General features: G+C 41.4%; 1 long non-coding RNA gene across 2 annotated transcripts; it reads right to left on the bottom strand.

Moving 5' to 3' along the window:
• Positions 1–7,397: 7,397 nt before the first annotated feature.
• Positions 7,398–15,964, bottom strand: LOC133503668 (uncharacterized). 2 transcript variants are annotated; one of them, XR_009795794.1, is made up of 3 exons: positions 15,721–15,964; positions 10,039–10,217; positions 7,398–9,943 (listed from the first exon to the last, which is right to left on the bottom strand). It is a non-coding gene; the product is annotated as an uncharacterized LOC133503668 (long non-coding RNA). The 2 variants fall into 2 exon arrangements; XR_009795795.1 differs by having other exon boundaries at positions 7,398–9,984; positions 10,086–10,217.
• Between the last annotated feature and the right edge of the window lie 273 nt (positions 15,965–16,237).

Here is a 16,237-nt window from a genome sequence, read left to right as displayed (position 1 = left end):
ACGTCGAAAGTCATCAACATAATGAGCCACGTCAAAGGAAATTCACTTACACAAGGGGTGCTCATTTCGTCGATCGCGAGGCAGTGTGACGGCGTGCCCCCCCCCAAAAAAAAGACGCTACTATCATCCTTGTCGTTGCTTGATTCAGCTGTACGTCGAGCGCACCCACATAAAGGTGCATTCTAGCAGGCCGGCCTCCTATTTACAGCAGTCCGGCGATGCGTGCTTAAGGCCATCCCTAATCACACCCGCAACTTTATCTGTGAGCATGACTGACCACACCCGTACATTTTTCAAATGTGAGTGACTGATACTATGAGTGGGAACAATACATCATATAGTCCACCATAGAACATTCAACAAGTTTCCTCACCTGTGACAAAACCCATAGAGGCTGTTTTTTCTCATCAGTGAGTCCTTCCCTACTCAATAATCGCTATACATTCATTTTAATTAGTGGACGATATGTCATTCATCATGGAAGTAAAAAGCAGTTTTAGAATTTTACCCTGGCATAGTGTTAATTTCATCATGCATTTCATTATTGCTGTTGCACAATTACAATGCACTGGATCAATGTTTGTCAGTTTATATTCTATGATAAATATTGAAGGGATAAATAAATTAGAATAACAGTTTTAAGATGAGTGTATTTTACAATATTAGTACAAAAGAGCACTTTGTGTATTGATTTATTTCTGTACATATGTCAAAGATATAACTCGAGAATCACACAATACCAGAGAAACAGAAAATATTTTTCCATTACACATTTCAGAAAGCCCTGGCTGGGCTCTGCCCCAGCCTTACTTGGGCAGGCTTGGCCTTTGTTGCTTTTCCATTATAACAGGCACCAATCAAAAGTGGGAGGGATTGGGGCGGGATCTGCCACAATATGGACAAAATTGCCCCCACCTCCTCAGTCGACCACGGAACAAAAGCTGCTTTAATCCTGCTACACACTGTGCGAAGTGGGCAAACCCAACTGGACCAAACTGTATTGTACAGTTGCTAATGTACACACGTGCACATGAGCAATTGCGCAAGTACACAGCCTGAACAGCAAATCTGTACAGGCCTTTGATGCAGTGTATTCGTAATAATACACTTCATCACATTTCTTAAACCATAAAAATATAGATTAATAGTTAAGGATGAAGCAGGTCGCAAAAGGGAGAGTGTGGTGGTGAGAATAAAAAGCGTATTTGAAAGGAGGCTCTCCGGCTCTATTCATTTGAATGTAACAAGCATGTGTGTACACTTTGGTCACAAACTTCACTTTTTCAGACTGGCGCATTATATTGTATATTATGAATATAATTAAGTATTGATGTAAAACACATTTCATGTTTTATCTACTGTTTATATGGCTCGAGGAGCCGCAGCTCGCTAAACCAGGAAATGTTCTTTCCCCGTGATGAAAAGATTGTGTTTTGATTGACAAACTGCGATGCTAAACAAAACAAGTGGCGGACTGATCGCACACTCGTGACAATGGTCAACAGTCTTATTTGGTTAATGGTAACCTTGGGACACCATCACTGTGAAAGTGACAAGTCACTGGGTTGGAGGAAGTTCTGAGGAACGGTTCCATTGTCATTCCCGGCCTTGAAAAAGTGTAATGGAAAAGCAACTGAACAGGGCGTAACCAAACTGATTGGGATTAGAACTGGTACAATGTAAAAGGGGCAATTGCTCTCTACTTTTCAAGATGCGTTGTGGGATAGAATAAAAATAAGACGTAAGGGATGACCATGACAAATTTCACTTTTGAAGACGACATAATGGTGAATTCATCATACAGGGTTATGTATTGTACACTATATATTTAACAGATTATTCCAAAAAGCCAAAGTAAAAGGAAAAAAGGAAGGAACAGAATGCATACAGACCAGTGAGAATGATTCACTGAGACAAGGGAAGCAGTACTGTATAAGAATATTTGTGTCTTCATTGTCATCATAACAGGTTCAATGAGAATGTAGACTGGACCAGAAAAGTCACAAACAAAGATATAAGAAAAACAAGATTCCAAAGAGCATTAAACCATGACCCGTTCACAACAACATTTGAAACAAAGAACACTGAAACCATCTGTTATGGTGTTACCACAAACGCAGAGCCTGAGATTCACTCAAATAATGCAAATCATTATAATGAGATATGATCATTTGTGCTTGACTAAGAAATGCTCGGTCAAGGTTATTGACCCAATTTGTACATTTAAAGACATTTTGACAAGAGTACAGGAAAACAGAAGACATCTTTTTGTCTTTCTCTACAACAGCTTTTTTCTTCAATACATCCAAAGGGTTTAAGCGATAAAGACTATCTTGCTAAAGCTGTCCTTGTCCCATTTTAATCACCCCTTGTTAGAATCAGCGGGGCCAACATGTGGTGGTCAATGCTGACCCCTATCAAATAGCAAACGATGGATTTAGCAGAATAATAAATCAGAACTTCATTCTGTCTAAATCCTTAAACCATTTTTTTAGCAATATCAACATAACACCTGTGGGGAATACCAACCACTGTGTTGGTGCTTGCCCTCTAATGTTACCTGGAGCTCATATTTAACCCCTCTCTTCACCATGGACAGAAATACAAAATTCATTCGTCAATATTCAAATTTATGACGCACATACTCCCATGCAACAGAATGTAGGAGTGCTTAGTTAGTCTTGTTTTTTTTTTTTTTTGTCAGCAGCTCTCCACTTACAATCATGAAAAGTTATTTGAAGAAAGAATGAAGAATTACATTCCCTATGGTCCATCATGCATTAACTCTTCTTTTGAAATCATAAAATATGTAAAAAGTTTATTTCTTCCTTGTTTCCCTCTCACTTAAAACAAAAAGTTTGTTCTTGATTATGTCTTTCTGGTGCTCTTTACTGCTTTGACTGAGGGATTAGAAGTAATCTTAATTTTAGGTCTTTATCCTCTTGTTCTTAATTCCATTTAAATGCTTGACTGAATACAAGCCATGCGGTCCCTATAGCTTACTTTGGATCTCACTTCATTAATATGCTGCTCTCCACTTTAATCCTGGCTGAATGAGAATTGATCACCCGGGTTGAGATACATTGTACACTGTTGGTGTCATGACATCTGGCTTCTGGTCCCTCTTCTTACATCCGTCCATCATTTTCTACATCGCTTATCCTCACTCAGGTCAGAGACAATCTGGAGCCTATCCCAGCCATGTTTCGGAAAGAGGTGGGATATACCCTTAATTGGTCGGCAGCCAGTCACAGAACACCTAAACAAACAACAATGGGCATTCTCAGCTATGAGCAATGAAGAGTCTTCAATTAACCTGTCATACATATTTTAGGCATGTGGGAGGAAACCGGAGTACCCAGAACAAAGTCACGTAGGCACGGGGAGAACATGCAAAGTCCACACAGGTGGGCGCCGGATTTAAAACTTAGTCCACAGAACTGTGAGTCAAATGGGCTACTCAGTCTTCCACCGTACTGCCAGAAATTTAAAATAAAATATATATGTTTACATATATGTATATGGCATCCACTCTGTCTTTTTTGTATAATAATAACAATAATAATAAATTAAAGATATCAGATGTCTCAAGACAGATGATTTAAACAGATTCAGATGACACAATCAGATGACAATAACAGTACGGTAAAGAAGCATGGGAGGCAGGTACTGCTGTCCACTGCAGTGCTAGGCAGAAAATTCACACCACAAGATGGATGTAGGGGTCGTAGAAGGTTATGTGCAGTAACTAAACTCACTCCACGTGTAGCTTGAATGTTCTCCCTGTGTCTGTGTGGGTTTTGTTTCCTCCCACATTTCCAAAACATGCATGGATGATTAGTTGAAGACTCTTTACATAGGTATGAATGTGAGTAGGATTGGCAATTTGTCTATAAGTGCCCTGTGATCGGCTGGTGACCAGTTAAGGGTGCAACCCGCTTGTTGTCCAGAGTCAGCTGAGATAGGTTACGTGACTCTTATGAGGATAAGCGTTATGGAAAATCAATGTATGGATGACATTAACATCAGCAAATGGAAGTGAAATGCCTTATGTGGGATGCATTGACACAACCTTCCATTCAATTACTGAAACAGCGCAAACTATAGGATTCAACTCCATAGCTGGTAGCAATAGCTTGTCATCTGTCCCATCACATTGTCGTATTTGATATTATTGAACACATCCTGGCACAGACTGAAACGTGTTAATGGTACATTACAATAACAAAGCCTTCCCAAGTCTGAAATGAAACAAAGTGAATGTTTTCATTTAGGCTGCCAGTGTGGAGAAGATTGCCAATACGCAGTGAAAACAAACAAAGAGGTGTGTTTTAGGCAGGTGTGTTTTAGGCAGGTGTGTTTTGGCGCTTTCTATTGACTGTCGTATCCATGGCTCCCCATTTAAAGAAGACACGACTATGCTTTTCCAGCCAAATGTGAATCCTCGGGGACTAGATCTTGAGTCCAATCAGAATCAAATCAGAAAACAGGTAGTCAAAGGGATGCTAAGGGAAGAAGGTTTTTCCATCTCAAGATCAGACAATTGGCTGTATTGACAGCAGGGGCTGAGATGGATGTAACGGTGCTAGAAGGATATGTGCAGTCATTAAACTTGCTGCACGTGCGTTTACAAGTCACAATCGAAACCAGGTGTTTGAGAGAGCTTCCTAAATCTCTTCATTTTAAATCTCTCCGCCTTTCCTAATTTACAATACAACACAACAACGCATAGTACTTCGGTGAGCATGCTGAGTGAACGTGAACCTCAGGGATGGGTCATCAACTGAATGAGGAAGCACTTGAATGATTTTGTGAAAAAGAAGAGACCAATTCAGTGAATTAATCTTTTTTTAACAAACTTATTCTAATGATTCAGTATAAAAGAACTGACGTGCCCTTTAATAAAAGGAATCAAAGTTTTATAGTATTTGATTCCATTCCTAATTGTTTTTCCAGGCAGTCTCATTTTTTTCATTTTCAGTTTTCCTGTGAAGTTTCCTTTTATGGCAAAATGCTGAGCTCCAGTGCATACTCTCCGAAATAAAAGGCTAGCAAGTTAAAAAAGGAGTTCAAGTTCAAAACTTGGACACATAAAGCATTTAGCATGATAAAACAGTCACTTTATCTTAACAATGTGAGATTTATCTTTTAGCTGAAAAAAAATTCTATAAAAATATATTTCGTGTTGTGACGTAATGCCTAACATCTGTCACTTAATGCATATAACCTTAATATCCTTAAACTACAATGCGAATTTCCAATGAAGTTGGGACATTCAGTGATACAATGATTAGCAAACTGCAATTTTCCTTTTCTAAGCAGGAGAAGCTTTACATTGCCCCGCAAACTGACAGTGTAAGCAAGTCAATACTCAGGATGTTGTTCATACTCATGTTCAATCTCATCCAGCAGGACCCATCGGAATCCCGAAAAAATGTCAGCCTGTATCTTATATACTGTCCATTGTCCCAGAATCCACGCTATCCGGAGCAAACATTCATTTGTTCTTTGGTGGGTTGTCACTCATGCAGCTCAACACAGTTATTGAGTTGGAACGTGTTGCAAGAGACCTTGACTTAGTGTGGACCCAGACCACAGCCTACCATTTGAAGATGAACTGTATGTTAGAAAGAACTGTTTGATACGATCCAGTTCATACTTTACCATGGCAATGGTGACTACAATACAAAAATCAAAGTTACATTTTTATTCTCTGATAGCGTCAGTATTAAGTGAGCCTTAGGGTCGGCAAGGGAATTCATCCACCACTTGCTAATATAAGGTACATGTTTTCCTCATCTAGTGACCATTAATTGTAAATAGTGTTACCACATTTCATAATCAGACAAGTAAAAAAATATATAATATGTTTTGTGGTTGTCTCAATTTTCAAATATGCTAACACACTCTCACTATACTTGAGTTCCAAAATGATAAACTGACAGTTGAAAGTTCAGTAGGATACCAAGCAAGTGAAAAACTACAAAGTTATCTGTGACTAAATGGAAATTAAAAACCATGAGAAAATAATTGCAAATGATTTGCATTTAGATGAGGATATTTTCATTTTGCGCTGGATAATATTATGATCTGCCCTGTGGGAAATAGTGGAGGTGTGAGAGAGTGTGGAGTGCTGACTCAGCAGTTCAGTGTAACACACACATTGTTGACTCAAATTCATACAGTGATCACAAGCCCGCTTGGATGTGAAGACTGAGAAAATACTGGGCAGGCAAAAAAAAAAAAAAAAAAAATGTTGAACAGACCTGTAAAAAGAGATATAGACTAGCTGATCCAAAAATCCATCCATCCATTTTCTTCGCCACTTATCCTCATGAGTGTCATGGGAGTGCTGGAGCCTATCCCAGCTGTCAACGGGCAGGAGGCAAGGTACACCCTTAACTGGTTGCCAGCCAATCGTAGAGCATATAGAGACAAACAGCTGCACTCACAATCACGCCTAGGGGCAATTTAGAGTGTCCAATTAATGTTGCATTTTTTTGGGATGTGGGAGGAAACTGGAGTGCCCGGAGGAAACCTACGCAGGCACGGGCAGAACATGCAAACTCCACACAGGCGGGTCCGGGATTGAACCTGGGACCTCAGAACTGTGAGGCCAACACATTACCAGCTGAATCACCGTGCCGCCCTGATCCAAAAATGCTCACAAAAAATGTTTTCTTTTAAAATACTTAATTCTAATTAATACAAGAAGGGGGTAAAATATAAGGTTTCCAGCTTCTTTAATAACGTTTCCCTTCCTACTGTGAGCTTACTTTTGTTTATTTTGAAATGGATTCAGGATTTTAAACACTCTTTGTGTCCCATAGCTTTTAGATAGAATGTTTTTCAGTCCTATCAAAAACCCTCATACATGAAGGTCTCAAATTAGTATTTATCAAGCTACCAAATGCTAAGAAAACCCCTTTTTTTTTTATTTGTGATCATATCATGGACGGCAATGCCAGGAATAGGGATGCCCAAAATAGACTTAACAAAAATACCCCAAAACAAGTTTTAATTTAATAAAAGGAGCACGCTCATTGAGAGAGTATAAAAAAAACTACAAAACCAATGCGACATAACAAAAGGTCAGTGTAATCAATTAGAAAATAACTAAACTAAGAGGCAGGGTGGACGGTACTACCCTGAAAATTAATGGGAATCAGAATTAGAATCATTGTTATCTGCCAAGTATGTCAAAAACCCAAGGAATTTGCCACCAGTACTTGGAGCTGCTCTATAGTATGACAACAGACAAACACTTTTGAGACAATGAAAACGTAACACAGTCACCAAGCAATAAAATGTTGCAAGTAATGTGGTCATGATGGATTTTTTTTTATTGACAATTGTGTAAAATGATGCGGAGTCCTCTATGAATTACAGTAGTTTGAAATAATTAATAGAACAATAGTCTGATGCAGTCACCACTCAGTCCAAATGGAGCAGAGACTTCAAGAAATGTATGCAGTTTAAAGTGAGCAGTAGTGCGATAATGTGGGGCAATGCCAATTGTGCAAATGGTGCAGATACTTTTCAAGCACAGGAGTGGCGAGTATACGTTAACTACAAATATGCAAGTAGTGCAGGATGGCAAGACTACAACAGTAAGTGGACGAATAATGTATCATTGGGCCAACATATGTGATGACAATTTAGACAAAAATTGGCAACATGATAAAATTGAATGGTAATTTATCCATTAATCCATTTTCTGAGCCACTTATCCTCACAAGGGTCACGGGGAGTGCTGAAGTCTATCCCAGCTTTCAATGGGCAGGAGGCGGGGTACACCCTCAACTACTTGCCAGCCAATCGCAGGGTACATGGAGACAAACAGCCGCACTCACAATCACACCTTGGGGCAATTTAGAGTGTACAATTAATGTTGCATGTTTTTAGAATGTGGGAGGAAACCGGAGTGCCCGGAGAAAAACCACGCAGGCACGGGGGGAACATGCAAACGCCATACAGGCGGGTCAGGGATCTAACCCGGGCACTCAGAACTGTAAGAGCAACACTTTACCAGCTGAACCACCGTGCTGCCAATGGTAATTTAACTGTTGAAAAAAAAGATGTACTTACTGTTAAATGCTTAACCATCAATCCATCCACTTTCCACACCGCTTATCCTCATTAGTCTCGCTGACGTGTCAGAGCCTATCCCAGCTGACTCTGGGCAAGAGAGACCATGTCACCTAATGTTAGTGTAACATCTTAAAATGTTACCAGCAGGTATATTGAAAATAGTTTGAAATATAAAAAAAATCTATTCAGAGATAAATAGTCTGTGGAACAGTGTAGACTGGTGGCACATCCGCCTCACTGTTCTGAGGAATTGAGTTCAAATCCAGCCTTGCCTGTGTGTAGCTTGAATGCGTGAGTTTCCTCTGGGTGCTTTGATTTCCTCCCACATTGCCAAAACTTGCATGGACAGTTAATTGAAGACTCTTTACATATGTATGAATGTGAGTATGATTGGCATTTTGTCTGTAAGTGCCTTGTGATTGGCTGTTGACCAGTTTAAGGGTACTCCCTGCTTGTTGTCCAGTCAGCTGGGATAGGTTCCAGCACGCCCATGATTCTTGTGAGAATAAGCATTTTGGAAAAATTGATACATGGATGACATTAACTGCTGCAAATGGAAGTGAAATGCCTTATGTGGGATGGATTGACGCAACCTTTTAACTAATTTCTGAAACAAAGCAAACCATAGGACTCAACTCCATTGCTGGTAATTATAGCTCATCACCTGTTCGATCCCATTATCAAATTTGATATTATTGTACACATCCTGGCATACACTGGAATGTGTAAACAGTATCTTACCAAAAGAAAGCCTTCCCAAGTCTGAAATGAAAGAAAGTGAACATTTTCATTCAGGCTGCCAGTGTAAAGAAAATTGCCCATTACGCAGTGAAAACAAAGACAGACAAAGTTTTAGGCAGGTGTGTTTTGGCGCTTTCTATTCAGTGTCATATTCATGGCTTGCCATTTTAAGAAGACACGACTATCCTTTTCCAGCCAAATGTGAATCCCCGGGGACCAGAAGATCTTGAGCCCAATCAAAATGCAATCAAAAAGAGCTAGTCAAAGGGATGCTAAGGGAAGAATGTCATTCTTTCTCAAGGTCAGACAATTATATTGGCTGTATTGCTAGATTACAAATGACAACCTTGCTCAGAGACTCTGAGCCAGTCAAATGTACATACATGTCAGTGACTTGACTACTGTACCAGGAGATGAAAGGTTACCTCCTAATAGCACAGGGTTCAGTAAGGAAATTGAACCCTTCATATTGTTCATCTGTTAAGTGTGTTAAAAAAAAAAAAAAAGATGGAAGGCTTTGGTTATGTATTGAGTACAGACCTAAAAAAAAAAAAAAAATCCCTAATATCAGCCTATTGCTCGTATTCAAGAAGTCATTGACATCTTTGGGCGTAACTCCTGGTTTTCTTTCCTTGACCAGGAAAAAGCTTACAATTAGGGATGCACTGTATCTCTGAAAAAAGTAGACAGCAGCTTTTGTTGCCCCATGGTTACTTAATGAATGGATCTGTATCCCTTGTGGCAGTGTGAATACCCTTGCAGCATTCCACAGTTGGACAGAGAAATGTCTTGAAGAAAGCCATCTGGAAATCTTTCTCCATCGCCTCACCAAAATCCTCCTCTGTCCAGGTTTTTGCTTCAGTGACCACCAAAGCTGTATTTTGCTTAGCCAGCTGGTACCCATCAACTGCCTCAGGATTCCCACTGGCCAAAAATCCCCAATAGGACTCCTTCAACTTGACAGCATTCCTCATCATTGGTGTCCACTAATTGGTTTGTTGTCAATCACATTCTTCCAGGTATCACTGTCATTGCCAACATGGGCATTGAAGTCCCCCAGCAGAATGATTGAGTCCCCAGAGGGAATAGTCTCCAGCACTTCCTCTAAGGACTATAAAAAGGGTGGGTACAATGAACTGTTGTTTGGTGCATCTGTAAAACAACGGTCAGGAACATGGGTACCATAGGATGGGTATCCAGACTTACGTCTATAAAATGGCGCGGTCGGTCCAGAGGATCAAGATGAATCATACCCAGTTGCCTGGGAGTGACAATATGCGGACGGAACTGGAACACTTGAACTGGTAGACTTAAATCCAGGCAGGGAAGAGTGCTGATTGGAACCGGGTGCAGAGGTGAGGAGGTGATTATTGCTGGAGAGAGTGCTGGAAAAAAGAGGCACAAAGAGCCACCCTTGCTCAGCAGAGGAACTGCAGGGCACAACTCATGACAACTGAAACACAACTGAAAACATAGCCTTGACACATTATAAACAAATGTCTTTCAGTTTGCTTAAATACAGTTTCCTCACTTCTTTTGAAGCATTTTAAAGTCTTCTTTTAGTAATTTTCCTTCTTATGTAAAAAAATATTAAATGTAATCAATCTAGATCAAAAAATCTATATTTGTAATATTTGATTATAAATATTTGTATTTACATTTTCTATTTAAAATTTACAGATATGTAATAATAATTTTAAAGGTAAAGAAAAAATAAAGTACATTACTATTCTCCTCTTCATTTTTAGACTACTTTCCACTGTGACCTTTCACCCATTTCTGTGTAATGATCTGACTTCCCTCTGTACCTTCCTTCACTGCTTCTCACTAGTTTCCCTTGGGATGCCAAGGTTGAGGACTCTGAGGAAGGAGTGCCCTTTCTGGCTTCTTTGTATCCTTTCAACCTCACCTTTGTCAGTCTTTTTCCAATGTTCCTTTTTCACTCTACTCCTTCTTTTCCTTCTATACTGTATACTTTATCTGTCTCCTGGTCACCTTTAAATCCCCGAAAAGGTCCGATCTGAATAAGAAATGGTGCTCTCTTTTACCTGATGGTGGAAGAATACTGGTATCAGTGAAAGGAAAGAGCTAGAATATGGAGACATTTGTCACTGTAATGGGGAAACTATTGGGGTAAAAGAGGTAGACCCTTTTTCAAATAGACAAACATCAGTATAAAATTGCATTGGATGTAAATGAAAACGAGAAAAAAAGGTATTGTGGCAGGTTTTACATTTTTTTTCATTCAATGACCATGGCAAATACACGTCATTATTGTGAAATATGTTTGATACGGCAAATGAGAAAATATAGGTTTGCCCTTTTAACAACCAATCACGATCTGCACCCCAGTGTGCTTCGTCATTAAACTGCGTGAGTCAATGTCAAGTATTACCCTCAAGGGTGGAATAAACATTCTTATTAGGTGTTAACAAAGAATCCCAGATATGGAACTACATTTGTGTTCATTGCTAAAATCAGTCAGAGATTACCCATTTGCAAATTTCTGGAGGTCTGAGATGCCCTTTTTACTCCACAACAGAGGGTATTTCATAAGCGGCCATCTGATCCCCTTACTGGTGTGCAGCAAAGGCTATGTAATCCCAAATTATTTAACCAGATTACTAGAGCATGAGGACATTTTGACTTTGAATTGTGTATGGGTTTATGTGGTGAGCTATCATTTCCAATGTGTGTGTGATTAAGCCTCCATTAAAGATGAAAAATTATCCTTCAATTAGCAAATGACTCAATTATCATTTATCCATCCATTTTGATTTATCCTGGTCACTGTAGTGACAGCCTATCCCATCTGACTTTGGACGAAAGGCAGACCACACCCTGAATTGGTCGTTGGCCAGTCGCAGGTCACATATATAAACAGACAACCATTCGCGCTCACATTCACACCATCAATGAGTGGGAATCTAACCCATGCTGACCACACCAGTCAGGCAAGTGTAGCTCTATACCATCAGTGACTTCTAAATTATAATTATTAGTAATAAATGAGAGTCACTGATAGTGGAGTGGTACACACGCCTGACTTTGGTGACGGCACCATTGGATCGATTCCCCCTCAGTGATGGTGTTGATATCTGCCCTGTGACTGACTAGTGACCAGTTCAGGGTGTAGTCTGCTATTCGCCCGAAGCTGCCTGGGTTAGGCTTCACCTCTCCCGTGACCTTTGTGAAGATAAGCGACTTGGAAAATGGATGAATGGATTACAAACTAATGATTTCAATTGCCACAAAAATATGTTACCAACAACACTCTTCAGTATCCAGTGTTGACTGAAAATGTAGCTCAAGGTTTTGCATTTCATGTTTGTAATAAAACACAAAAAGTCATTATTATATAAATTACAACTGACCCTTGATTTGTGGCTCTGGTATCCATGCTTTAATGTTTATATTTTTATTAGCTAAAACATTTATATGGTCATCTCTCCAACATTATGACTCCATGGCCATCTCGTTCAAGAGGTTCAGTACAAGAACTGCATCAAATATTTTGTCTTTGCAAAAATAGGAATTGTCTTATTTTTGGAGAGGGGAGATCGACACTGTCATAAACATGTGTTAATGATAAATTCATTATGGTGATTGTTGTTTGAAGTTGTGTACAAGCAAACTGCATCATAATAAGAGTTTTAATATACTGTATTTGGGTGAACATGACAACATTACACAGGCAGGGGCGGGTTTTGAACCCCAGCCCTAAGCTTCCATGTTCTTCCCATGCCTGCGTGTGTTTTTCCGGGTCCTCCATTTTCCTCCCACATCTCAAAAACATGCATTAATTGGAGATTCTACATTGGCCTGAAGTGGAAATGTGAGTGTGAATGGTATAGTGGCACGGTGGCGCAGATGTAGAGTGTTGGCCTCATAGTTCTGAAGACTGTGGTTCAAATCCTGGCCCCGCCTGTGTGGAATTTGTATGTTCTCCCCATGCATGAGTGGGTTTTCTCCAGGCACTCTGGTTTCCTCCCACATCCCAGAAACATACAACATTAATTGGACACTCTAAATTTTACCCTAGGTGTGACCCTAGGTGCGGCTGTTCGTCTGTATGTGCCCTGCGATTGGCTGGCAACCAGTTCAGGGTGTACCCCGCCTCCTGCCCGTTGTCAACTGGGATTGGCTCTCCTGCACTCCAGCGACCCTTGTGAGGAGAAGCAGCACAGAAAATGGATGCATGGATATATGACTGTGTGTGTGTGTGTATATATAAGTCCACGGTCATGCCGCGTTCCTGCTTCATCGGCTACTGGTACACGGTCGTTCCACGCCCCTGTCTCGACGGCAATGGAATGGAGAATGGCGACGGCTCATTGGCAGCCTCACGTTCCTGTCCAGCAGACGGCGACGGAACCACAGTCGTCTTCATTCCAGTGTCAAAAGGCCTCGGGATGGCTGTGATGGTGATTGTGGCGGTCATGGCTGTGGTACTTCTCTCCGTCATCCTCTTTGCCCCTAATGGTTCCCAGCCACTTCATGACCTGGCCTCGGCAGCGGTGACCGCTCCATGGCCACCTCGGGGCCAAGCCTCGTTGGTAACCAGTCCACGGCTGCCTCTTGGCCAAGCCTCGAAGGCGACCAATCCCTGGTCGTCTCGCAACCACGGCTTGGGAGGTCCTCGTCCTGAGCAGTTGCATGCCTTGGTCTGGTTCCTGCTTCGCCGTTGGGTTCCTCACCGAGGTCGTCCACCCAAATCGACCCGTGGGGATCCTGGTGCTTGGCGTCCGGGTCATCCTCCTGACCTGTCCTGTCACGTTTGATAGGCTGGACCTTCACCAGACAGACTGGGATTGGGGCGGGGGTGCCCTCCCTCGGACCCCATTCCACCTGCCCCTGGACTTGTTAATTTTTGTGTGTTTTTCTTTTGTTTAGGCACGTCTGGGAGGCATGCCATAGAGGGGGGGTCCTGTCCTTGTTCTGCCGGTCCAGCCCTGGCTGTGTGGGTTCACACGCGGCTACGCTGATTGGGAGGCGCACACCTGCGCCTCATGCTGGCTGATTGGCTCCGGTGTATATAAGACCATGGGGACAACTGGTCCAGTGCCAGATCATTGCAACTCATGCCCCGTTCCTGCACTCCCGTATCTCTGATCGACAACTCATGTGTACCAACCTCCGGCTATTCTCCGACCGACCCGTAACCTTGACTCTCTTGAGACTCCTGCCTTCTCTGATCGATCTCCCCTGTACCGACTCCTGCCTGCCCGCGGACCTGCTCTCTACACCCGACGTCCTGACTACCGCTGCTGCACCTGACTGACTGCCCGATCCCAGACTGTGGAACAATAAACATTTTCCCGAATGACCTCTACGTCTCCCGACTCCTGCATTTGGGTCCTACCTCCGTATCGATGGGTTGTGACATTATGGAGGGTAAATCTATTCTCCCGAGTGTTCAAGCAATGTCCAGCAATCCAACGAGCTGGCATTTTGGCTAACACAAAGGAACAACGAGCTACCTTCCCGGAGGTAAAACTAATGGAAACAAACGAGTCCACTTGGGGGCGTCGCTGTCCTTTTTGTCACTTCCTGCTTCTTCTTGAAAAAAAAAAATCCCTCGAGAGGATTTTCCTGACGGGAGTTACAAAAAGCTGTATACGTCAAAATCATGTTTTGTGGTGAAAAAAAAACGCATGGGACCATATTCGCTGCCGTTTTTTCATTAATAGTCATTCATTTCATGACAGTAGCCCTTTAAACAAGTCTCCAATGTGGTGGAGTTGAAACAATTTTTGAAAGAAGAGTGGAAGAAAAATTCCTCCAGAGTTATGTGAAAGACTTTTCAAATATTGCAAACGCTCATATTCAGTACTAAGGATGCCACAACCCGATATTAGGTTCAAGGCGCAATTACATATTCACAGTGGGTCAAAAGGTTTGTATTTTTTCATACCTTAATAAATTGAATTGTCATTTGAAAACTGCATTTTGTATTTCCTTGGGTTGTCTCCAAGTGATATTAAAATTGTTTTGATGATTTGAAACCTTTGCGTGTGATAGATATGAAAAAAAAAAAAAAAAGAAATCAGGAATGGGGCAAAAACATTTTCACAGCACTGGAGTGCATGCATGGGTTTTTTCCCCAGGTACTCCAGTTTCCTCCCACATCCCCAAATGGTATGTTCACTGAAAAATATTAATTGCCCATAGATGTCAATGGTTGTTTATTTATATGTGTCCTGCGATTGATTAGCTGGTGACCTGTTCAGGGTGCACCCCACCCCGCCTCCTGCCCGCTGGGATGGTCTTCAACATGCCCATGGCCCCAGTGAAGATAAGAGGTACAGAAAATGGATAGATGGATGGATGATCAGGTGAAAAGTGCTTAAGGTTCTACCAAAAGGGTCACCAGTTCAACAAGTGGGTTCAGGACACTGAGAATTTAGTTCAGACAAAAGGGCTTTGTGTTTTAGCAATCAAGAAATACTGTAAGGTCAGAAAATTACCAGTACTTTAGATATAAAAGTACTGTATGGAAAAGGTCAAAGATTTTTAATCGAGTAGTGTTCTCCAAGGTGACTTGAACTTCTACAAATGAAATATAGTATTACTTTATTCGAGTAACCTTTTAGTTCTTTAAAAAAGATAGAGTGCTAACATTATTTTCCATGGGAAGTTGGAGCTGTTTGAAAGTTAAGTACAGATCAATCATGTTCAATAAATGCACCCTGACATGGTTTGCATTAAATCAGACTGTTGCAAGACTCAATGAATTACAACAGTGGCTCGCAAACCTTTTAAACCAACTACCACCTAAAAACACAACTAAAATTAAAATAGTATAGGGTAGTATTTAAGTGTTTATAAACAAGGCAGAAGTTCAGTTGGACTCCTGTTTATTGACGATTACTGTAAACCACTACTTACACAGTCTGAACTGTCATGAATGGGGCTCGAGGGTGGACCCAAATGCACGACTCAAGAGACAAGCAGACGGTGCAGAGGAAACCATTATTCGGTCCAAGGTCTGGGATCAGGCAGACAGTCCACATAATCAGAAGTAATAGTACGGCAGGCTTACGAGGGTGGTCAGTGGACAGGCGTGGGTCGATACACGGAGAGCAGAAGTCAGGCAAACAGGAGTGCGGGAACGAGGCATCAAGGACGACGATCTGGCGGAGGACAAGTCGTCCCCCGGGTCCTATATATACTGGGAGGCATCAGCTGGGACAAGGTGCAGGTGTGCGCTGACTAATTGGCTAGCCACGCCCAGCCTGAGCAGGAAGCCAGGAGCATGACATGAACATTTCAATGAAAATGTATTCAACTGAACTGTACTTCACAAAAACGGTACGGGATTAAAAAAGATAGAGTTTTAAACATGATAATTTGAACATTTAGTTCAGTGATTCTTTCATGTCTCGCAAGAGAGACTCCGCATATT

This window comes from Syngnathoides biaculeatus, chromosome 7 (genome assembly GCF_019802595.1).
Source record: "Syngnathoides biaculeatus isolate LvHL_M chromosome 7, ASM1980259v1, whole genome shotgun sequence".
Taxonomy (NCBI): domain Eukaryota; kingdom Metazoa; phylum Chordata; class Actinopteri; order Syngnathiformes; family Syngnathidae; genus Syngnathoides; species Syngnathoides biaculeatus.
The sequence above is the reverse complement of the archived record's forward strand: the minus strand, read 5'-3'. Positions and strand labels throughout refer to the sequence as shown.